This window comes from Papio anubis, chromosome 6 (genome assembly GCF_008728515.1).
Source record: "Papio anubis isolate 15944 chromosome 6, Panubis1.0, whole genome shotgun sequence".
NCBI classification, from domain to species: Eukaryota; Metazoa; Chordata; class Mammalia; order Primates; family Cercopithecidae; genus Papio; species Papio anubis.
The window spans coordinates 16,138,856-16,162,582 of record NC_044981.1 but is presented as its reverse complement, the minus strand read 5'-3'; the positions used below and the strand labels follow the sequence as shown (position 1 = coordinate 16,162,582).

At 41.0% G+C, this 23,727-nt stretch overlaps 1 long non-coding RNA gene and 2 pseudogenes across 1 annotated transcript; 1 reads left to right on the top strand and 2 right to left on the bottom strand.

Annotated features, from left to right (window-relative positions):
- LOC103883496 lies at positions 1-21,762 on the top strand. The gene is made up of 5 exons (XR_645730.4): positions 1-325; positions 11,548-11,653; positions 12,554-12,612; positions 17,532-17,665; positions 21,678-21,762. It is a non-coding gene; the product is annotated as an uncharacterized LOC103883496 (long non-coding RNA).
- Positions 7,801-9,749, bottom strand: LOC110743044 (annotated as a pseudogene).
- LOC110743043 lies at positions 17,660-19,554 on the bottom strand (annotated as a pseudogene).
- Positions 21,763-23,727: the final 1,965 nt, after the last annotated feature.

The following is a 23,727-nucleotide window of genomic DNA, read 5'->3' as shown; positions in this document are numbered from 1 at the left end:
CCCCCCAGCCAGCGGCAGCAATCCGAGGAAGCTTTGTTCTCTCCTTCTTAACAATAAATGTTGCTGCTGCTCACTTTTTGGGCAGTTATTTCAGAGGTGTAACACTCTCCTTGAAGGTCTGAGGCTTCATTCTTGAAGTCAGCGAGACCCTAAACCAACAGGCAGGAATAAACTCTGGACACAACGGGTTTCTGCGAAAGAGAAAAGACGTTATTCATAAGGCTGCTGTGCGAGGAGGTGGGAGAACGAGTCTCAACTCTGCCTCCCTAAAACGGTCTTAAGGATACTTACGGGATGGAAAGTAAAGTGTGCGGAAAGGCGAGTGGTGAGTAGGAAAGGTGATGCAATCAGGATTTCTGCTCAAGCGAAATCAGGCTGCATGGTTCATTATAGGAGCCATGTGCAGAAAAAGATGGCGTTATCATGATGTAAGGGTGGAAATTTTGGCCCTCTGATGTCAAGAGGTCACCCACCGGCACGGATCCAGTTGAGGAGTTGATGGTCTCTATAGACTTGAATTGGACAAGAGGTGCTGCTTTGAGCAACTGTTACTACAGTGACTCACGGTCAGAGCTGTGTTATCTACAAGGAAGCCAGTGGGAATTTTAAGGTCAGTTAGAAGTAAGCAATTAAAAGCAGGCAAGCAGGTTCAATTTGGTGAGCTTAATCAGGTTAGCCTTTTTTGCAGTACCTTTTCTATGTTTCTTTATTTTTGTGAGTTGGGGTCTGGCTCTGTCACCCAGGCTGGAGTGCAGTGGTGAGACCACGGCTCACTGCAGCCTCAACCTCCCAGGCTCAACCATTCCTCCCACCTCAGCCTCTTAAGTAGCTGGGACCATAGGCACGTGTTACCAGGCCTGGCTAATTTTTATTTTTATTTTTTGTAGAGACGAGGTCTTACTATGTTGGTAGGGCTGGTCTTAAATTCCTTGCGTCAAGCATGCCTCCTACGTCTGCCTCCCAAAAGGCTGGGATGACAGGCATGAGTGATCGCCTGACCACCTTTTCTACGTTTAGATAGGTTTCAATGCACAAATACCAATGTGTTGCAATTGCTTACAGTATTCAGTACAGCAGCAAACTATACAGGTTTGTAGCCTGGGAGCAGTAGGCTCTACCGTGTAGCCTAGGTGTGTGGTAGGCTGTACCATCTAGATTTGCGTAAAGAAATTGCCTAATGACACATTTCTCAGAAAATATCCCTGTTTTTAACTGACACATGACTGTATTCATTTTAGCCAGCTTTATTCTAAAAAACAACAGACGTAGCCAGATTGTTTGCATGGCAAGCTATAATTGCTACTAGAATGGCCAACTTGAAAAAGTCATTCCACAGATGTTTGTTAATCACCTATTATGTGCAAGGTAGTCTGCTGAGATATGTTACCCGGGCTGCTGTTTTCTGCAAATAGACAGAACAACTCTTTGAAATTTTATCTCTTACTCCCAAACACTCTTCTGCCTCCATAATTTCAGTTTTTTAACTACAGCTGCTCACTATTTGGTAAGGGGCAGCTAAAATAGTTTCATCTTTAACATCGACATTACTTTCCCATTTAGCCTTTAATGTGATCTTGTGTGCTATTTGTTTGTGTATTAATATTTGTGACTGTGTGTGTTATACTCAGAAACTGCCTTGCCTTTCTTCAACTCTGTACCCTTGCAGGGGAGGCCCTTAGAACCCCCTTGCTCTTTGAATTGTGTGCTCTTTAAATTTTGAAGATGGAAATGGAAGACTTAGGGTCGTAGTGCCTACGAAGCACTTTCTCTTTCTCATATATTGTTTCATTTGTTGTCACAGCAAAGCAAATAACTTCAATGAAAAGATCACAAACTTTGGAATCAGCAAACTACAGCTGGAATCCTGATTATGCTACCTTACTAACATGTTCATCTTGGCCAAGTTATTTATGGATGTAAGATTCCTCGGCTGAAAATGGGTTCCTCATAACAGCCCAGTTTCAGGTTGCTTGTGAAGGGCCCGGTGAGGCACCATTTATCAGTGCTTAGGAGGCATTTCATTTTGTTCTGACTCCTTTTTTCTGATGAGGAAAAGTGGAGAACATGAAATAGCACAATATGTCTGTTTCGTAAAACTAATCTACAGCTCTAATGAGACTACATAAACTAAATGGGTATATTTCAACCATTTTGAATCAACTTTATTGCTACTGGAGATAAATTTAGGTTAATTCTGGTTTTCTGTAGTTGCCTGAGGGAGTGCAACTTCACATATCCACAGTGTAAAATGACTTATTCTCAAAAGATGTTTGGCTGTGTCCTTCGAACAGATGAACTAACGTATGTTTTCTCCAGAGAAAACCAGATACAGATACTCTGATTCAACCTATAAGATTTAGATGTTGCCATTTACTGTATAAAATATGCATTGGCCTAGGAAAACTAACTGAAAGCTTATTAAATTATCTTAAAAGTGCCAATAATATTTCCACCAGAGTATTTTTTCTTTCTCAAGCATCTGTACTTTTGAAGGTCTCCAAGGAGATAGACATGAGTATGAAATCACCCCCCTAGCATGGGCTGTGGGGTGGGGAATTGGGAGATGTTGATCAAAGAGTACAAAGATCCAGTTACAAAGGAGGAATATGTTTTCGGGATATATGGTACAGCATGGTGACCGCAGTTATGATAATGTATTGTATATTTCAAAATTGCTAAAAGAATGTATTTGAAATGTTCTCACTACATAAAAAATGACAAGTATGTGACGAATGGTAATTGGCTTGATATCATCATTCTACAGTGTGTACATATATCAAAGCTTCATCTTGTACCCCATAAATATATACAATTATTATTTGTCAATTAAAAATAAAAATTTTAAAAAGGAATTAGCAAATGCTGCAAAAATGGCCAACATAGAGGACATTTACCTTTGGGGTGCTCCTGTCTTACCTTTTATACCTTTCTCTTTGCTCTTACATTCTCCAGTCCCTTCTTGCCATCCATTAGGGATCCCCTATTCTAAAAATCCCTGTAGACCCAGGGATTGCTCAACCTGCAGGGCTATGTCATTAGCCTTTTCCCCTGACAAAACCTGTTATTTCATTTTGACTCTGCCACAGTTGGGAAAGCAATGGCAGACTAATTCATCTTATTGACTCATAAGCAATTTATTATTCTTTGGGGGTGGGAGAAGAAAGGAAAGGTTGGGATATAACATTCTTTTTTAAAAATTTAATATTCTTTAAGTTCTGGGATACATGTACAGAACATGCAGGTTTGTTACAGAGGTATACATGTGCCATGGTGGTTTGCTGCACCTATCAACCCATCATCTAGGTTTTAAGCCTTGCATGCATTAGGTGTTTGTCCTAATGTTCTCTCTTCTCTTGCCACACACCCCCTGACAGGCCCTGGTGTGTGATGTTTCCCTCCCTGTGTCCACGTGTTCTCATTGTTCAACTCCCACTTATGAGTGAGAACATGCAGCATTTGGTTTTCTGTTCCTGTGTTAGTTTGCTGTGAATGATGGCTTTCAGATTCATCCATGTCCCTGCAAAGGACATGAACTCGTTTTTTTTTTTTGTGACTGCATAGTATTCCATAGTGTATATGTCACATTTTCTTTATCCAGTCTATCACTGATGGGCATTTGGGTTGTTTCCAAGTCTTTGCTATTGTAAACAGTGCTGAAGTAAACATATGCATGCATGTGTCTTTATAGTAGAATGATTTATAATCCTTTGCGTATATACCCAGTTACGGGATTGCTGGGTTAAATGGTATTTCTGGTTCTGGGATCTAACATTCTTAATGTAGGCCGGTTGTGCTACCTTATTTTATTCTGACAACTATATTAACCCATTCTCACACTGCTATGAAGTACTACCTGTGACTGGGTAATTTACAAAGAAAAGAGGTTTAATTGGCTCATGGTTCTGCAGGCTGTACAGGAAGCATGTCTGGAGAGGCTTCAGGAAACTTACAATCATGGCAGAAGGCGAAGGAGGAAGGAGGCATGTCTTACAAGGCCGGAGCAGGGGAAGGAGTAAAGGGGGAGGTGCTATGCACTTTTAAAACAACCAGTGCTCATGAGAACTCACTATCATGAGAACAGCAAGGGTGATGCCTACCATCATGTGGGGAGACTCCCAAACACCTCCCAACAGGCCCCTTCTCCAACATTGGGGATTACAATTCAACATGAGATTTGGACAGGGATGCAAATCCAACCTTTATCAACAACTATATGAAGTATATATATTATTTTCCTTATTACAGATGAGAAACCTGATACTTTGAGAAGTAAAGTTGCCTAAATAAAGTCATAAATGGCAGAAGTAATTGATTTCAGGTCTTGAAGACCCCAGAGCATGTAGGCTGTCTGCAGGTGTACTAACAGAGGGATTTACATTCACCTGAAGACACAGCCTGGGCCACAGAGGTCAAAGAATCCCCAGCACAATGGCAGGCCATGACGAGGATCTTACTCCTTATAGAGCCAGCTCCAGATCTTAGTAGACAGTCCCCCACACCCCATTTTAATTCAAGATATGTCCTTTGTTTTAGAAATGACACAATAGGGGCAGGTTCCTTGACCTGCTATTGTTTTTCTTTGACTAACCAAGAATCTTTAATCCATGGGCAACCCAGTGGGAGCACCCAAAACAGAGTAGAGACACGGGATGTTGAGAATGGTGGTGAGGAAAGAGCAAAGTCCCCTGCAGTGCAGCACAGAGGCCTCAGCCTGCTTTGCAGTGGGCGTAACACAAGGCTCTGAGGTGCTCTCAGAGAAGCTGCTCTTCCAGTTGCTACTGAAGGGTGTCAATGGCCAGACCTAGCTTAAGAAGAAAGAAAACAATAACTCTAGGCCAGTGTGGTGCCTCACGCCTGTAATCCCAGTACTTTGGGAGGTCAAGGCGGGTGGATTGCTTGAGGTCAGGAGTTTGAGACCAGACTGGCCAACATGGCAAGATCCTGTCTCTACCAAAAATACAAAAATTAGCCAGGCATGTTGGCCACACTTATAATCCTAGCTACTCTGGAGGCTGGGACATGAGAATTGTTTGAACCTGGGAGGCAGAGGTTGCAGTGAGCTGAGATCGCCCCACTGCACTCCAGCCTGGGTGACAGAGCGAGACTGTCTCCGAACAAACGGACAGACAGAGTTTTAGAAAAATGAACTGATAATGGGTTCATAATGGGATAGGGAAAATGAGAGTGTTTGGAAAACAGTACAAATTTTTTGTGGTCGATTTTTGAGTGTAGACCATGAATCTGAACCAAATCCCAGAGTGAGAAACCCTCGGCCTATCTTTCTCCACAATGCTCGCCTTAAATGACTTTTTAATTAAACCATTTGGGGGTTAGGGGGTGAATGGGACAAGAAGGGAAAAGCAAAGAGGGGGATGGGATTGTGAAGGAGCCTACTGTGCCATTTTAGTGTCAACATCTCAACTCTGCAGGTGGTTCGTGTTAAGATTCTATGAGGCTACCCAAACAGATTCATGTGGCAATAAATTAAATATTTCAACTTTCTTTCCCTTTGGTTTTTTTCTTGCAGCTGAACTGATGGCAAGCTGGAGTGGAGTGTGTGAATGGGTAAAAATAGGCTACTAGAAAAGCCCAGACGTCTGTTGTAAACCATAGTATACTTATCGACAAATGCTGTATCGACAAATGCTGATTGCTGGAGAGGCAAGGCCTGGGTGTTTATGTTTAACACTCTGAGAAATAAATAGACAGTGTTGCTTGTGACCTGGAATTTACTGCTGTCCTTTCAACCCTCAAGCAAATTAAGGAGAAACCTGCTGGACTTGCATGTCAGTGGGAACAAAGTAAAACACTGTCCAGTGCCAGAGGGAGCCGCCTTTTCAAAAGAAAGGGAAAATATCCCATCTACTGGTTGGTTGGTTGTCCTCCTTGAGTTCCATTTTTAAATGTTTACTTCACCTTATTCATGTTAAAAAAAGAAACAAAAGCCTCAAGAAAGGGGAGGGGGGAGGGAGGATGTGATATAGGAAGATAAAAGGGAAACTTTATAAAGAGATACATCAACCAATTGCAATATGTAAATCTTATTTTAATCCACTTTGAAATGACATATAAAATAAATGAGGAAATAATACAAAAAACTATTTTTGAGGCAATGAGCAAATTCGAACACTGGATGTTTGAACATGCCAAGGAATTACTGTTGGATTGTTTGTTGTGATAACAGAATAATAGTTATGTTTTCAGAAAGAGTCCAAATCTTTTAGAGATGCAAGGAAAATAGTTTTAGATGAAATTGTATAATATCCTGGGTTTGCTTCAGAGTAACCCAGGGAAGAAGGGAGGTCAGGGAATGGCTGGAAATACACATCCAATGAGATTGGCCGTAAGTGGATAATTGTTCAAGCTGGAGTTTCATGATACGATTCTTTCTGCTTTTGTATGAGAAATATTTTGAAATATTCCATAGTTTGAAATATTCCATATTGAAAAGTTAAAGAGGAAGCCCCATGAGATCAGGCTGTGATCTCAAACAGCAGAGCTGCCCTGATTTAGAAGCCTGCCATCACTGGAGGAGTATCCCCAAAAGCCTGAGAAAGCTTCCTCCTCTTAAAATTGCTTTTGTGTTGTTCCCATGAACTCACTGTCTTGGACCAGAAACAAACCATGAACAGACCTTTTTTGAATCAATTCAAAGAAAATACGGTAGGAAGGAGCTGAGCAGAAGATGAATGTAAATGAAAGGGAGCTAAACCTTGTCAAGGGCAACCTATAGCCAAGGTGAAGATACCAAGTGCACTAGACCACACAGCCAGCCATGCACAGCCCGCTATGCCCAAGACCCCAGCAGCTGTCTCAACAAGAGCCACGGTTCATGATATCTAAGCCAGGCTTTTGTGGTGTTTGTGTCTTTGGAGTGGTGTACCTTGGTACGTCATAAAAATCCAGATGGTTTTGCTTCTTGATTGAAATAATTCTTTTGCAATGGATTTTGTGGCAAGTTTTCTGAACAAGTACTATATACTTAAATGGCTTGCTGGAAGACAGCAAATGTGCCCTTCATGTCTTTGAAATACATCTGAAGCATTGGGCCAGGTCCCTTTTTATAGAATGACATCTTGAGGAAGATTCAGTTACATCTTTGGGCGATGACTCCAGGCTGCTTACAAAGGAGCGAGAGGGTTTTATCTCCATGTCAGGTAAGCAGAATAACAAGACAATAAAAGCTCAGAAAAGCCAAGCCTCCTGGGAGATAGTGAACTCAAAGACCAGAGCTGAAGAGCTAATGCTAAACAAACCGAGGAGCGTGCCACAGCCTGGAGCACCAAGGACTGCTGCTAAAGAAGTTTCGAAGTAGTATTGTTTCTGTCTTCATTTGCAGGCCTGACCTCCTCAAAATAAAAAAGGAAAGATGGAGAGACAGAAAAGAAGAGACCGGGAAAGACGGCTGTTGACTCGTGAATGCGTATGAGAGGAAGGCAGTATGTCCCATCTGGGGCTTTGATGCTGCATCTTGGCTTTTCTCAAATCACTTCTCCAGTTCACTCCACCTACCACTTTCTTTCACCAAAACAAGCCTAAATATACTACTACTTCTTCCTTTTTTTTTTTTTTTTTTTGACACTGAGTCTCACTCTGTTACCCAGGCTGGAGTGCAATGGTGCGATCTCGGCTCACCACAACCTCCACCTCCCGAGTTCAAGTGATTCTCCCGCCTCAGCCTCCTGAGTAGCTGGGATTACAGGCACCTGCTGTCATGCCCGGCTAATTTTTGTATTTTTGTAGAGACGGGGTTTCACCAGATTGGCCACGCTGGTCTTGAACTCTTGACCTCAGGTGATCCACTGGCGTCAGCCTCCCAAAGTGGTAGGATTACAGGTGTGAGCCACCGTGCCTGGCCTCTAAATATACTTCTAAATGAAAAAAGCAAACTGCTCCTTGAGCTGGCACTAGTGGGTAGTTTGAAAAAAGCAGATGGGGAATTCAAGAATATAATTCTACTTATCTTGGCATCTGGAGAAAAGATGTACCTGTATTATTTTTTAAGATCCTTTACCTTTTAAAAATAAACTTTTAATCTTACAGCTGTTTTGAATTTACAGAAAAATTATTATGATAGTGCTGACAGTCCTCTCATGCTCCACACCTACTACCCCCTGTTGTTTTTTTAATATGAAAAGACATTTCATTATTCTGACTTTACTATATAACATGTTAGTGAACACCCTGGATTGCATTTTCTCAAATGGCAAATGAAGAACATTTCTCTTTGATTCCCCTGAGTACCTCAGTCATCTGTCTTTTAGAAGATCTAGTTTCTTGCACCATCTTTAGTACTGTCCATGAGGATACTGACAGTGCGTAACAGTAAAGAACGTTTGCTAAGTTGTTTTCTCATTGGTCTTTGCTCAAAGTGTTCACGTTTTTCTTCCCGTCTGGTTTTCAGCACTTGATCTTGTATTTCTTCATTATTGTGCACAGAATCTGGTTGAAGGATGGGTTTTGTGTGTTCATAGGGAATGTCCACAGAAGAGTGGTAGCAGGCTCACGTCCTGCCGTTGGAAGTCACAGCAAGCTCTACTTTGCAATGATAGTCTTCAGGTAGAGAAGAATACATAGATTTATAACACACACAATATAAAGCTCCATTTTGCATTGGCAATAAATGTTTCAAGACAATTTGCTTTACTATCATCTATTTTACTGCTGCTACAGCCATAGGGTGTTGAGATGCTTGTCAGGTGGTATAAATATCTTCAAAAAGGATGTTTTGAAGAGAAAATGCTTTGAAAATTTGCTTCTAGGCACACCAGTTTTCATCACTTGACAGCTCCTCAGCTCAAGTCTGCCATCTTGTTGCCGCCAATATTAACATCTTACATTTGTGTGGTGCATTTGTTACAATTAATGAATCAACATTGTTACTATTTACTAAAGCCCATAATGGATTCATATTTTCTCCGTTTTTACCCAACATATTTTTTCTGTTCCAGTAACCCATCTAGGATCTCACATTACATTTAGTTGTCATTTGCTCTTAGGTGCCCCTTGGCTGTGACAGTGTCTCTGACTTTCCTTGTTTTTGATGACCTTGATAGTTTTGAGAAATCCTGGTCAGGAATTTTGTGGAATGTCCCTTAATTAGGATTCAAAGGATGTTTCTCTCACGATTAGTCTAGGGTTATGGGTTTTTGGGAAGAAGCCCTTTAACTCTTTCATCTTAGTGTCTGAACATCAGATGTTTGTTCCTTTGAATCTCTTCAAAGCCAGATGGCTTTGGGCAGCACAAAATACTCTGGGCATGTGTTGCTCTGTCTCCCTGCACATTTATTTGCCTTCTAACACCTTTTGCTGTTTACTCGGCTAAAGAATAGAAACATATTTAGAAACTGGGGATGTACTTGGCAATAGCATCTGAAAGGTGTATATGAAACTCATGTCTAATTATAGTTGTTATACAGAGAGGTTTAAAAAATTAAACAGTAGTTGATTATTTTAGTCACACATATATATGGTACATAAATTCTCTTGCCCTATCAAATAGGAGATCTAGATTTTTTTTCTGAGATAATTTGTAGCCTTTTCCGTTTATAATTCTAGTTGCGAGAGGAATCCGCATCATCTTTAACAAGAGTGATTATTAGAAAATTTAATAACATAATCCTTCATATTAAGACAACTAAAGAGAAAAAGGTCATATAATCATCACAGAGGCAGATAAGGCACCTGATAACACTTATAAAATATACATTGATGACTAGTTTTTAAAATACGTATGATTATATATAATTACATATATCATTATATATGGTTATATATGGTACATCATTTATTGAAATATATAATGTATACTTTATATTCATATGTGTTTTTTAATATGTTATATATGTGATTGTGTGTGTGTGTGTGTGTGTGTGTATTTTAGCTCAAAAGCCAGCATCTTATTTAATATGATAACACTGGAGACTTTCCATTAAAGTAAGGAGCAAGGCAAGGGATAGTCATGATCTCCACTGCTATTTAATACTGGGCTGGAGGTCCTAGTCTATACAATTAGATAAGAACAAACAATTAGAAGAATAAAAATTGGAAAGAAAGAGATATAACTATCTCTGTCAAATCAATGTCAATGTGTAGATGAGGGGTGTCCAATCTTTTGGCTTCCCTGGGTCACACTGGAAAGTAGTATTGTCTTGGGCCACACCTAAAATACACTAACACTAACAATAGCTGATGAGCTAAGAGAAAAAATTTGCAAAAAAAATCTCATACTGTTTTAAGAAAGTTCACAAATTTGTGTTTACAAAGCTGTCCTGGGCCCCATGTGGCCTGCAGGCTGCGCGTTGGCTTTAAGCTTGGTGTAGACCTTATCTGAATCCTCATTCAAACACAAAAAGTGAAAAAAAGATTATTTTTATAATAAAACTTTTGGAAATTCAAACATTGACTGGATACTGGCTAATAGCAATCACTAGTGAATTATTGCTACGTTTAAGTACGATAATGGCACTGCAGTTTTTTTTAACATTCTTCTCGTTAAAAGATACCTGATGAAATACGTGTAGATAAATGATATATGGGAGAATGTAGAATCTATATTATCTATAATTACCCCACAGATAAAACAAGATTGTCCATGAGTAGACAATTGTTGAAGCTGGGTGGATGGGTTCATGGAGCTCATTATACTATTCTTCCTACTCTTGTATGTGTCTGAAATTTTCCACAATAAAAATTTAGAACAAGATTAAAACAAATAAGACAAAATAGTATCATGCATGTAATCTTAATGGTGAGCATATAGTCATTGTATTATTTTCCATTCTTTTTTATCTTTGAAATGCTTGTAATTAAAATCAAAACAATTTACAGATACACAAATTATTTTGATTTTAATTATGAGCAATTCAAAGATAAAAAAGAATAGAAAGAATAGCTGTGCAGATACTTCCATTGAGAGAGGGGTTTTTTAAATTCTATAAAATCTTTATTCTTAAAAAAAAAAGAAAAAAGAAAAAAAAAGGCCTAAAGTAAATAAGTGTATTAGTTCGGTTTCACACTACTGTAACTGCCCCAGACTGGGTAATTTATAAAGAAAAGAGGTTTAATTGACTCACAGTTGCAAATGACTGGGGAGGCCGCAGGAAACTTACACAATCATGGCAGAAGGGAAAGCAAACCCATCCTTCTTCACAAGGTGGCAGGAGAGAGAAGTGCAGAGCAAACGGGGAACAGACCCTTATAAAACCGTCAGATAATTGTTGAGAACTCACTATCACAAGACAACAGCATGGGAGAACTGCCCCCATGATGCAATCACCTCTTCCAACACCTGGGATTACAGTTCCCTTCTTCAACACCTGGGGATTACAGTTGGGATTACAATTCAAGATGAGATTTGGGTGGGGACACACAGCCAGACCATATCAGTAAGCAGAATGTTCAAGTCTGTTTACTCCTGGTAGTGGGCACACAGAGTCTGTTTCTTATTCTGTCTTTCGTTTGCTTAAATTGTTCCTTAATTTAAATAATATCGTTTATTTTTTGAAAATGCCTGTGTGTAATGCTGAGGTCACATTTGCCTTCTAGGGAAGCTGCTTGCAGCTGGGCACAGAGGTCACCAAGACAATTTTGCACCTGGAGATTTTGTATCAGCAAGAAGTGGATAGAAAAGGAGAGGGTCGCTGGGAGGAAGGTAACACTCCCAAACCCCAGTCCACTACACACTTTCCCACACTCTGAGGGGCTCTCCAGAAAAACTGAAAAATCAAGAGGAAGGTATCTCCAGGGTTAGATCTTTCCTCTACTTCCTCAGTGGTGCCTAAGGCATCCCCCTCTATCCATGCCCCCATTGTGGTCAGCACCTCCTGGCCTTGATCTAGAAACTGCACCCTCAGAGTTACCCTCTCTCTGGGGAAAGGCAGTTCCAGCACTGCACTTTCAGCATTGGCTGAAAGCCTTCAACAGTTTACTTAGACCTTCTCCCTTTGTTTGGCTAACCCCAGAGAACACATCAAAGTAAGATCTGGTAAACTGTGCAGTGTTTAAACATTTTTTCTTCAAGTGGTAAGACCAAGTGCACATCCCATTTCTACAAGAAGAATTTGAGTTAAGCCTCTGTGATTGCTGAGGGCTAGGGAGGAGGGTAACTTACCCTGAGGGCTACCAAAACAAGTCCAGTCATTAGGGAAAGATTCTGCACAGAGACTAGAGTGTGGACCCCATAGTAATGAAAACTATGGCCTTTTTTCTGAATTTGAGGCAGTTTTAGAAACACAAAAAACAAAAACCCCAGCAGATACTTTTCTCCCAGGTGGCTTTCTTCCCTCACCTCTGGAGAGCTATAAACCATGAAATTTATTTGGGAAGCGGGGACAGTATTGACGAATACATAGTGTCAGTTGCTTTCTGTTAATTGCTCTTCAATATTAGTATACTTTTGAAATGTGATTCAAAAAATGATGACTAAACGGCTGAATTTCTAAAAGGAAAAAAATTGTTTTAGGATCAGATCAAGCACATTTATTAAGCATTCACTCATTCATTCATTCATCTAGTAACTATTTATAAAGCACTTACTATGTTCCTGTTATAGTTGCCAGGTTCTAAAGTTACCCAGAAGACACAGTGGCCATTTACAAGGAGAGACATTGGGTAAGGATGTGCTAAGTTTTGTCTCCATTAAATTAAATGAAAAATCAGTTTTTATCTAAGCATTTATATAATTACAGGCAGTCATTATCCAGGTGGTTTTCCAAAGGCCAAATTTGCCTCAGTGTGCCTTTGATTACTGAGACGAGGCACCAGCCACATGAAACATCTCTTCAGAACAAAGCATTCCAAAGAAATTATTACACAGGAGGTTTAGCTCAGGAAAAAGGAACAGAGAAATAGCTTGGGGTACAAAGCTCTTTATCTTGCTTCTCAAGTGCAGTGGTTTAACATTTAAAAGGTTACTTTCTGGAACATTTTTCCCCTGAAAGTTTCTTTCACACATTTGCAGACAGAAATTACAATAGAGTCATGAACATCTTTCACTCTCTGGAGGGGATTTTCTTGCTTTTACTTATGTATTAGATAAAAATAGCATTTTACTTCTCTTCAAGCCTAAAGACAGGATTACATTCAAATCTGGCTCTTTCATTTTAAAATGTGAATTGTTAACTAGGGAGTAATGAGACCCAACCCGTAACCAGGCAGCCCTGGACTTATCCTTATGTCCATAAAGTTCCCAAGTTAAAATGCGCTTCAAAGGTCTGTAAATACGAGGAATGTTACCTCCTTCCCCCTGGCACTTGCAAACATTTTAGTGGTGGTTTTTCCTGGTCAGATCCTGCTGCCTCCAGAGATTTTTTCTTTTTTTTTTAAGCTTATTTCTCTCCTGTGTTTCCTGAACTTTTTCTATTAGGCAAGATCAGAACTCCTTTAGATACCTCCTTGATTTCATTGATTGACAATCTAAACCCTACCGAGATATGTTCCCCAGTTATTTTGGACCTCGTCAACAAGTCTGAATCATGTTCTCCAGTTCACAGAAATGCTAAGATTGCAGCAACTTCGCTATAATAAATGTATAAAATGAGGTGATCTGATAGACAAGCTCATTTAAAAAGAGTATTGACCACTTAGATTTCTGATATTTAAAAAAGACGTTAACTATTGGAAAAGTCAAATTAAAAAAAAGCCAGAGGATTTCTTATATGTGTTCCATAAAATCACAGTGTTAATATTTCAGAGCTACAGAGAGCCTTGTTGATTATCTAATATCCTTATTTTGTTATCATGGAAAGTGAGGCTGTCATATTGTGAAATATATACAGTACTTGGTTATGTTCCAGTTTTCCCGGCATACAACTCCTAAAATCCTTGGAATCTTCAAACTAACAAATGAATTTGTGTGTGCTATTGAGTTGACTGATAGCTTTGGGTTCCTAGTTAGCTTCAGGATGGGGTTTGTCACCAGAAAGACCAAGGCAAGATTAGAGGGTTGGGACTATTAGCCCCACCCCAAAACCTTGGGAAGGGGAGAAGGGCTGAAGATTATGTTGGTCACCAATGACCAATGACTTAGTCAATCATGCCTCCCTCATGAAGGTTTCATAAAAATCAAAAAGGACTAGGTTCTGGCATCTTCCAGGTAGCTGAACCTCCAGATAGTGGAGGTTCCTGGAAGGTGGCTAGAAGGTGGTGTGCCCAGGGAGGGCATGAAAGCTCTGTGCCCCTTCCTGCATGCCTTGCCCTACACATCTCTTCATCTGTATCCTTTGTAACATCCTTTATAACAAACAGGAAAACTTAAGTGTTTCCCTGAGGTCTGTGAGCTGCCATAACAAATTAAGTGAACCCGGGAGGGTTGTGAGTACTCCAATGTATAGCTAGTTGGTCAGAAGCACAGATAATACAACCTGGGGCTTGCGATCTGCATGGGAAGGTGTGTGTATTGCGGGGTGGGGCAGTCTTGTGGGTCTGAGCCCTCAACCTGTGGGATCTGACACTCTGTCCAGGTAGATAGCATCAGAATCAAATTGAATTGGAGGACACCCCGTTGGTGTCCACTGAGGAATTATTTGCTTGCTTGGTGCATGGGAGAAACACCTCCTCAGTTGGGTCACAGGAGTCGTCTGTGTTGATTGTTGTTAAGTGAGAGAATAGAGGAAACACGTTGGGTGTGTTTTTCCCCCTCACTTGGCAGGGGGGAATTAAGGTTCCATATGGAATTAAGGTTGCTAATCAATGGGCCCTAAAAAAAGGAGAGGATCCTGGGTTGGTGGAGGGCAGTTTTGTGGGACTGAGCCCTCAGCCTGTGGGATCTGATGCTGTCTCCAGATAGATAGCATCAGAATTGAATTGAATAAAAGGACACCCAGCTAGTGTCCTCTGCGGGATTGATGGATTGGTTGATTGGCTGTGGGTTGGGAGGAATCTCCACAAACTTCTTCTTGCCCAGAGGGCACAGAAGTCTTCTGTGTTGATCGTTGTTGAGTGAGAGGATAGGAAAACACTTTGTTGTTTTTTTTATTCTTTCATTCACAGAAGCCCACACAGGGGCCCAGAGAAGCAAAAGACAGGACTTTCTCAATATCACATCAACTGACTTCAGTCTTTCTATTCCTTGCTGCAAGATACTTCTACTAGAGAACAGAAGTCAATATCTAAAGAATGTCCAAAAATAAAAAGTCTTCTTTTAAAATGAGGTCTCGGTACCTCTTCAGGGAAGCCATCCCTTCACAGTTCACAGTTCACAGTTAGGCCTTATTGATCTAAAAAGAACTGAGCTCTTCCTGAGTTTATGGATTTATTATATTTCTATGTTGCCTGCACTAGAATGTAAACTCCAAGAGGACAGGGCTTTGTTCTGTTCTGTTCACTGGTGTGCCCCGAGTACCCACCACAGTGCTTGGCCCCCATGTGATGGTCAGAATGAATAAATGAATGAATGAAATGAAATCTGGCTGTCACCACAGGGACTCAGGACTAACAATAGAAGGAACAAAAATAAGATCTGAAAAAGCTATATGTTTATTACAATAAAAATAATGTACTAAATGGGCATTTTGAGAAACTTCATTTTGTTTCTTTTTGTCCTGGTAATGAGGGCTAAGAAGATCCCAGATATTACCATCTCCCTGGTGTCCCCAAACCTTGACTTATTAAGGTCAGACACCTGCCATTTAACTCATTCATTAATCCATACCTAGTAGATATTTTATAATGATATTTTCAATATTAGAATCAAAGGTGCTTAGCTCAGTGTGGTGGTGCATGCCTCTAGTCCCAGCTACTTGGTCAGCTGAGGTGGGAGGATCACTTGAGTTCAGGAGCGAGGCTGCAGTGAGCTATGAGTATGCCACTGTGCTGCAGCCTGGGTGACCCTGTCTCTAAAAAGAGAAAAAGAAGAAGAAAGGATGAAATATACCAGAGGTGTCAGCCAGTAGAAAGTGAAGCAATGGACTGGTATGAGATAATCCACATCATAAATAGTAAACTTTTGACTGTCATGGGTAGGCTGAGTCTAGCCACTGGGATCTTGAGAGGCTACTACTATTGATATTTTTTTCCATATGCTCCCAAACAGTGAAAATTCATACATGTTGCCTGTTCTCCCTCCAGCAGTGACTGTAAAACTTTAATTTGATTTAATTCAAAACAAAGTTATTGAGCATGTACTCAATAAATTATTCTGCTAGGCATTTTAGGAAGAGATATATGACAAGGGCTGAGTTCTGATCAATGTAGGCTGTTTGATGCATTGCCTGCCTGGCACATTGCCTGCAAGATGTCTGTAGCAGGAAATTTTTTATCTTACAGTCATGGGGCTGGAAGGATAGGGGAGGAGCTTTTTCTGTTGAATTAAAACGGAGACACTCAAAGTTGAGTTAATAGAGGACAAAGATGTCAAACCTGAAAAAGAGTTTGATGGGAATAAAGAGACTTCCAATGACCTGCATGGTAAGCAGTTTCAATCCAGAGAAAAATATATTTGAAAAAACAACAAAGTGATGAATAAAGTGGTTTTTAACAAGGTACAAGGGACTTCGTGATAGTTTTGTTAACATTGCTTCTTAAACATAACTTTCAGTGGACAATGTTGATTCTATGTAAGATGAAGACAAGAGGAAAAGGAAGAATATAGAATTTCCAGATGAAGATAAATGTCAAAGGAAGATGAAGCTTTAGACAGATAAAGACAACAAAAAAGTCATGGGAAGGCCCCGGTGAGAGCTGACTCAGTGAGGGAGCCTACACACATGAGAAGGTGATAATTGAGTGTTCCGCACCCAGCAGGAAAGAACCTAGAAAAAGAGGAGAAAAAAGGAAACGTATCATAAAATCTCAACAAGTTGTCTAACCCAAGAACCCAAGACAAATTTTGACAGCTTTGTTGGCTTAAGTTTCTAGCATTTTTTTTAAATTGGTTGAATTAGGTACAAGTAGCTCCATGGGTAGCAAAAGCCCACAGGTGATAGAGACAATTTCTGCGAAACAAACACGTTGCATCTTGTGGATGACAAAACAGACACCTGCCATGTGTTTGTTGTTGGATACAACCCTACAGGAGGCATGATTCATTTCTAGCAGCATGGGACCAGCGTATTAATCACAAAACTTTTGGCTGCAGGTAATAGGAAAATCAAATAAAGCAGCTTCAACAATAAGCAGAAAGTGTATTACCTCCCATGGCAGTAGGACAGGAGATGGTAAGGGCTGAATGGGGTGGCCTGAAGTTCTGGGATCAGTGAGTTCAGCTGCTTAATGTTGTCAGGATGAGCTAGATCTTTCCACCTATCGGGTCTGCCATCCTCATCATGTGCGCTAGCACCCCTCATCTTCACCAGATTGCAGTGGCAGCTCCAGGCATTACATCCTTACACAATACCAAAAGCCAGAAAAGCAGAGGGCACATAATCTTGCTGAATTCCTGCCCCCTAGCTCTTTTTAAAAATTAGAATACCTGGTTATTGGGGGAAAAAATCATAATGAAAACTGCAATTGCTTATTTCACAACTTACAAAATAATGATTTGATATATAAAATGAATTTCTTTTTTTCTTTATTATTATTATTTTTTTTAGAGATGAGGTCTCACTATGTTACCCAGGCTGGTCTAGAACTCCTGGACTCAAGCAATCCTCCCACCTCGGCCTCCCAAAGTGCTGGGATTATAGGCGTGAGCCACCATGCCCGACCGTAAAATGAATTTCATTGTGTAAGTACAAACAATATAAAAATCCTCTGGATATATCATATACATGTCATTGAGAGAAACTCACACCTTAAATCTTCTGTTGCATGTTTTACATTAGACATTTTGGATCTATTTACCAAGGAAGACCACATTTTTAACTATATGTTGTTTTTGCTTACAGTTGCAATCTATCAGAAGCTGTATTTACACAATTAGAGCCTAGTTAAACCTGAGATGAAAACAAAAATCAAGCCATTTCTTACCCCTAGGCTGTTGGAATGGCACTTTTTGTGATAGGAATGGCCCTTCTAATGCTTCACTACACAATCTAATCAAATCTATCAGTCATGATGAATTAGACCCAGTCCATCATTCAATCTGGTCTGCTCTGGGCTTGAACATATAGACATAAAAGAGTACAGATTTATTAATACAGCATTTTCCCACACCCTAACCCCATAAACCACTTCAAAAGAGAAAATTTCATTTTCACGTTTCACTTCTTAAGGAGGCCTGACTACCACACAGGCCTTGGCCATGAAAGAATATGTTCCTGGGTGGTACATCAAGTTAACGTGAAGCTTAGCAAAAAATCTGTTATGCAGGATAGTAATAACAAATTCTCACAAATGTTATGCCTGTAGGAAACTATTTTGCTGCTTTAAGTAGATGGAGGGTTGCGAAAATATTTATCTTCTTGCATTTTTTTTTTTTGGAATGTTTGGTCACTGACAATTTTTACCAATATCTTTTTTTAGCCCTTAATAGACTCAGTCCATTCCATCTAGAAAAAACAAAAATTTGATCAGATTGTTAAATCTTGAAAGCCTTCTCATTTTTACTATATAAAGAGGTAAGTTTGATATTCATATTCTTTTACAAATGTGGTATAAATGCTATGGATAATGTAAGGAAATATTGTCAAATAGAGGTAATTAGAAGAAAGAAAGTCTTGTTTAACTTCACAAAACATATATCAAAAAAGAACATGAAATTATAACAGTATTTAAGAAATATTTTCTCCCAAATTGTGCTAGCATTTTTGACTAGTTTAGTGACATCAACTGCCAAAATATAGGTTCAAAGCAGCCTGGGAAAACAGCCTAAGGATAAAAAACGGCTTGATATTTTCATCTCAAGTTTAACTGGGCTCTAATCGTATAGCATGGCTTCTGATGGATTGCAACTAGTTCCTTCCTCTAAATCCATCTTCCCACCAGCAATTTTCTCCCTCTGTCATTCCCCACTCGAGGTGATGTATGTAAGTACTTGGTCTGAAGTTGCCCAGGAGGTCATCTTCGCAGTTTGGGAGGCAGCAGCAGGAGAAGGCACAGCCGGTCAGGATAATTGTGGCCACCCATGTGAAGCTGTCAGTCCAGTTATAGATGTGACAGCAGGCTTGGCATGAAGGTTGAAGGTCTGGGTGTACTTCACGGGTGTATTACCAGAAGGATGATCCGGAACACAGCAGCCAGAGCGAGAGGCTCCAGTCACTCCTACGAAGACAAGCACTTGGGATCCATAGAGGGCAAAGAAGCAGAGGATGGAACAGATCTCGAGGGTGACAGAGCCACAGAGGAGCATAGCAGCTGCTCTTCGCCATTTCTTCCCCCACAAGACCCTGGCGGCCGCCCTTGTGGGAGTGTCTCCACTCCAGCGAGGATGTGCAGATGTGGTCACTCGCCTGCAGCCAGCCCCTGCCAGCCAGTGTGATGATGTCAAAGGCTATAGCACAGGGCAGGAGCACCACCAGGCCTTGATCCATAATCGGCTCGGGTGGCAGCAGAGAGCCAGGTGAAGCACCTTTGTAAAGAGAACCTGAGCAGAAGCTTCCACATCTTATTTAAAAAATGTTTTAGGTTAATTTTGTTTTTATTTTTATTTTTAGTTTTAGTTTTGTTCTGTTACCCAGACTGGAATGCAGTGGCATGATCTTGGTTCAAGGCAACCTCTGCCTCCTGGGTTCAAGTGATTCTCCCACCTCCTGAGTAGCTGGGATTTCAGGCACCCGCCACCACACCCAACTAATTTTTGTGTTTTTTGTAGAGCCGGGATTTCACCATGTTGGCCAGACTGGTCTTGAACTCCTGACCTCAAGTGATCTGCCTGCCTCGGCCTCCCAAAGTGCTGGAATTACAGGCGTGAGCCACCGCACCTGGCCCAGACCTTCACACCTTAGATTGGCAAGAATCTTCTCAAATGCCATTTTCAAACCAATCAGTGACAGGAGGAATCGAATTCCCGATTGGTTTAGATTAATCGAGATGTATCCCCATGAGGCTGGGAAAGTTTAGCTTCCCCTAAAGGAGGCTGAATAAAATAAAATCAGGGTTTTGTGAGAAAAGAAGCAGAGTCAGGGAGAAGCGCTGTTGTGCAGGCAATCAACAGCGACTGCCATAACCCTCCTCTCTTAATTTGCACTCAGTAATATTCACTCTTTGTGGTATATATGGCTCTAGGGTTTTGACAAATTCATACAGTTGTGTGATCACCATCACTACAATCAAGACAGAGAAAGGTATAGGATGAAAGAGAGTGGATAGGTTTATGCTCAACCAGCATGGATTTACTACTGTGGTAGAAACAAGTAAGAGGGAGGACAGAGTCATGGTTCTTACACGTTTGTATGAACAAACTTCCAGGAGGGTGAGCAGGCAATGTATAAGTCTAATATAGGGAGCTACGGACAGCGTATTATCAGGGTTTGAAGAAGCGAGAGGTTCCCACTCTGGAGCTGTGGCCTGCCGTGTCCTTATGACTATTTGTGGCTCCCAGGACCCCTTGCTCAGGTGACCATTCCAGACGCCCATCTCTGGTTGCTGTGCGGTAGTTGCCCTGATGGTTCCTTTTGATCCCCTGGGCTCACATTCCTTGCTTTATTCTGCCCATCCTTCTTGCCAGCCCTCAGCTAGACAGCCTGAGGGTATTCAAGTCCTCTGTCCAGATTCAGAACATGTTCCCATTCCAAAGAGGAAGGCTGAGTCTGCAGAGAGCCTTATTCCAGGCAGGACTGACTGGCTTCAGGATGGTGTGGTGGGAGCTTGGGTGGCCTTTTCATCGTTATTATGGCAGGTGGATTGTGCTGATGAACAGATATGGTCACTGTGTTTGAACAGAACAGACTGCTTGGACACAACAAAGAATCTAGTAAAATAAGATAATAATTATAATAAGGACAGCAAACACGGTTAGCTAACATTTACAAACCAAAAAGACCGTCCAGCGAGAGCAGCTTTTGAGCCCTGTTCCACAATACTTACAGTGTTTAGAGTCCCATGAATGCCCAACTGTGGCTAAAACAACAGTCATCTAACTTGAGTTGCTTTCTTCCAGGGGGCTGGCGCCAATGCTTGTCTTTACTGCCCAGGACCAGGGCTTGTTCATAGAGTGCCTTTGTGCAAAGTGGAAAAAGTCTCCCCACTCCTCATGATGCTTTTTTTCCATCTCTTGGGAAATTGTGATAATTTCCTGTAAAATTGTAATAGTCAATATCTAGATCCTTGAGGCATAAACTTTGAATGGTGCAACCAGCACAGCTGTAAACATAGCCTCAGCACCCAGTTGTTTTGAGGATGAGAATAAGTCCCGTTGTCTCAGAAATGTAGCCAGTCTGGGCCAGTGGTTGGAGGATGCCTGGCAGCCTATTAATGTATTCAATCAACATGTATGGAGTGGTTACTACATTCTGGGCACAGTGTTTAGTGCTTTATGGCATTATCTCATTTCATCTTCACAAAGTGACCATGAACAGGTATTATCTTTATTCCTATTTTACAGATGAGGAAGTCAAAGTTTAGAGAGCTTATTCGACTTGTCCCAGTTCACAAGGTTTGTGAAAGAGCTTACCTAGGATCCTGGTGGAGCTGATACTAACGTGGCCACTCTGCTTCCTGAATATTTGCCTTGAATATACTGTATAGATGTATATATAGTTTTTCACAAATATCAATCCTGTTGGTATTGATGGTAATTCTCAGGGATATTCATATTATCGTATCTCTTTGTTTTCATATCTATCTGATGGGTTTCTCAGGAAAAAAAGAAAGAGGCAGCTCTGTGATACTTAAGGTGCTGCAGAAGATGATGATGCAAACACATTAAGATGGCAAATATTGAGAAAAATATCAGTCTTTTCGGACCAAATGACTGAAGACCACACAAGTAACCGCTTCAGCAATAGAGGTGAATTGCATAGTGCTTCTGCGTCGCTTGCTTCAGTGGGGGGAGGTGGGGACCGTGTGCTTTTACTCAATTAAGAGGATCAGCCCTTCAAATTGGAAGCCTGTTGGCAACGATTCAAGCCTGAGAGCCTGAGCTTTCACAGCGATAATCCTTAGGCTCTTTGGAGAGGTGACGAGGCAGCTTCCTCCAGAGCACATGCCAAAGAGGAACCTAGTGGCCAAAGACCATGTTGTTCTTTCTTTTTGGGGTTCTGTAGTCATGGGAGCATGGCTTTTGGCCCAATAAAACACTCCTGCTGAAATCCTGCTATCCTCTCTTCTTCTTCAAGGAAGCTGATTAAAGCGAATGAAGAATGAAAAATTTTGCTCAACAGCTTTTTGTTTGGTTTTCTTACATGAAGGATTCTTAATTTAACTGATTTCCTTCCTAATTAGATTTAGCAATTAGGGCTGCCCATTAACCTAGGGGTTTCCTGTATGAGTCTCAGCCCCCATCATGTCTGCCTGGCTTATGGCACCACAGCTGCGTAACTGGCAGTTAAATCCATGTCTTCTGTTCAAAGCAGAGGAGATGTACATAGCCAAACCCAGGTGGCCAGCTCTTCCATCCAGTCAGATTCAAGAAGCATGTGCAAAGCACTTCGCCAGCCACTCTGGGGTGATGAGGAGATGAGCAAGACAGTCTGGGATCTCTAGGCTCCCATTCATCTATTTATTTAGCAAATATTTATTGAGCCTTTACTATCTGCTAGGCACTGTTCTAGGCATTGGGGATGCAGTAATAAACAAAGCATACAAAATTTTTGTACTTTCTGGAAGAGGAGACAGACAATACAAAATACATAAGTAAATATGTAATATGCCAGATAATGGTAAATGCTATGAAGGAACTATTGTAATCTAGGCATATGCATGAAACACACATACACGCCTCTGATGGTATGTGTTGGTGCAAAGTGCTATGGTATTACAATGGAGGAAGAAATTGATTTTGCATGGAAGAATTTGGCAAGTAGTGAGATTTAAGCTGGCCCCTGAAGAAAGTTTAGGTCAGGTGAATATCGCTGCAGTACAGGGAAGCAAGAGAAGAGCGCTCCCTAAGCATCTGAAACATTTCAGCAAAAGTCCAGGAGTGAGAAGAGAGGGGGATGCAAAGCACATTCAGGGAGCTGAGTAGCTGATGCCAGCCTCAACAGTGGGTGGAATGGCAGGTGTGACAGGGACCTGAGATGGAAAGTTATGTAGATGTTAAGTGATGAAAGATTTTTACTGCCAGGCTGAGGAGTATGAGTTGAACTCTGCATGCCATGGGGAGTTACTGAGTGTTTTGCACAGGGAATATCCTGAGCAGATGTGTTTACAGATGCAAGACTGGCAGATGAAATGCTTGTCCATGTGTAGGGAGACACGTGGAACGGTGCTGGCCCTTGTGGCTGGCATCTAGGGCATTGAGGCAAGGACAGTCTTTGGTTTTCATTAGGTAACAGGTGGCATTGTCTTATTACTCAGATTATTCAATATAACAAGCTACATCTGCTTTCCCTGGACATTTGCATTCAAATGTGATCATTCCTTTATTCCCAAGCCATGGATATTCAAGTTCTAGGACAGTAAACTGAGGCTCTGCCAGATAGACTTATCCTCTTTTTACAGATGTAGTTGAGCAACTTGGGTGCCCCAGAACTTTATCTCTATGGATAACTTGTAATTGATTTCTTGCATAAAGCCTCAGTAAGGCCTGCAGTAAGAGGTGCAGCTTGTGTCTTCCTTCTCTTGACAAACTGCATAGAGATGGTCAGAGAAATTTTGGAAAGAATCCTACCACCTTCACTCTCCTGCCACTGAAATTTACCCTCATGGTTCATAAGTAATGCAGAGCCACAAAGAGAAGAGAAGCAGCAA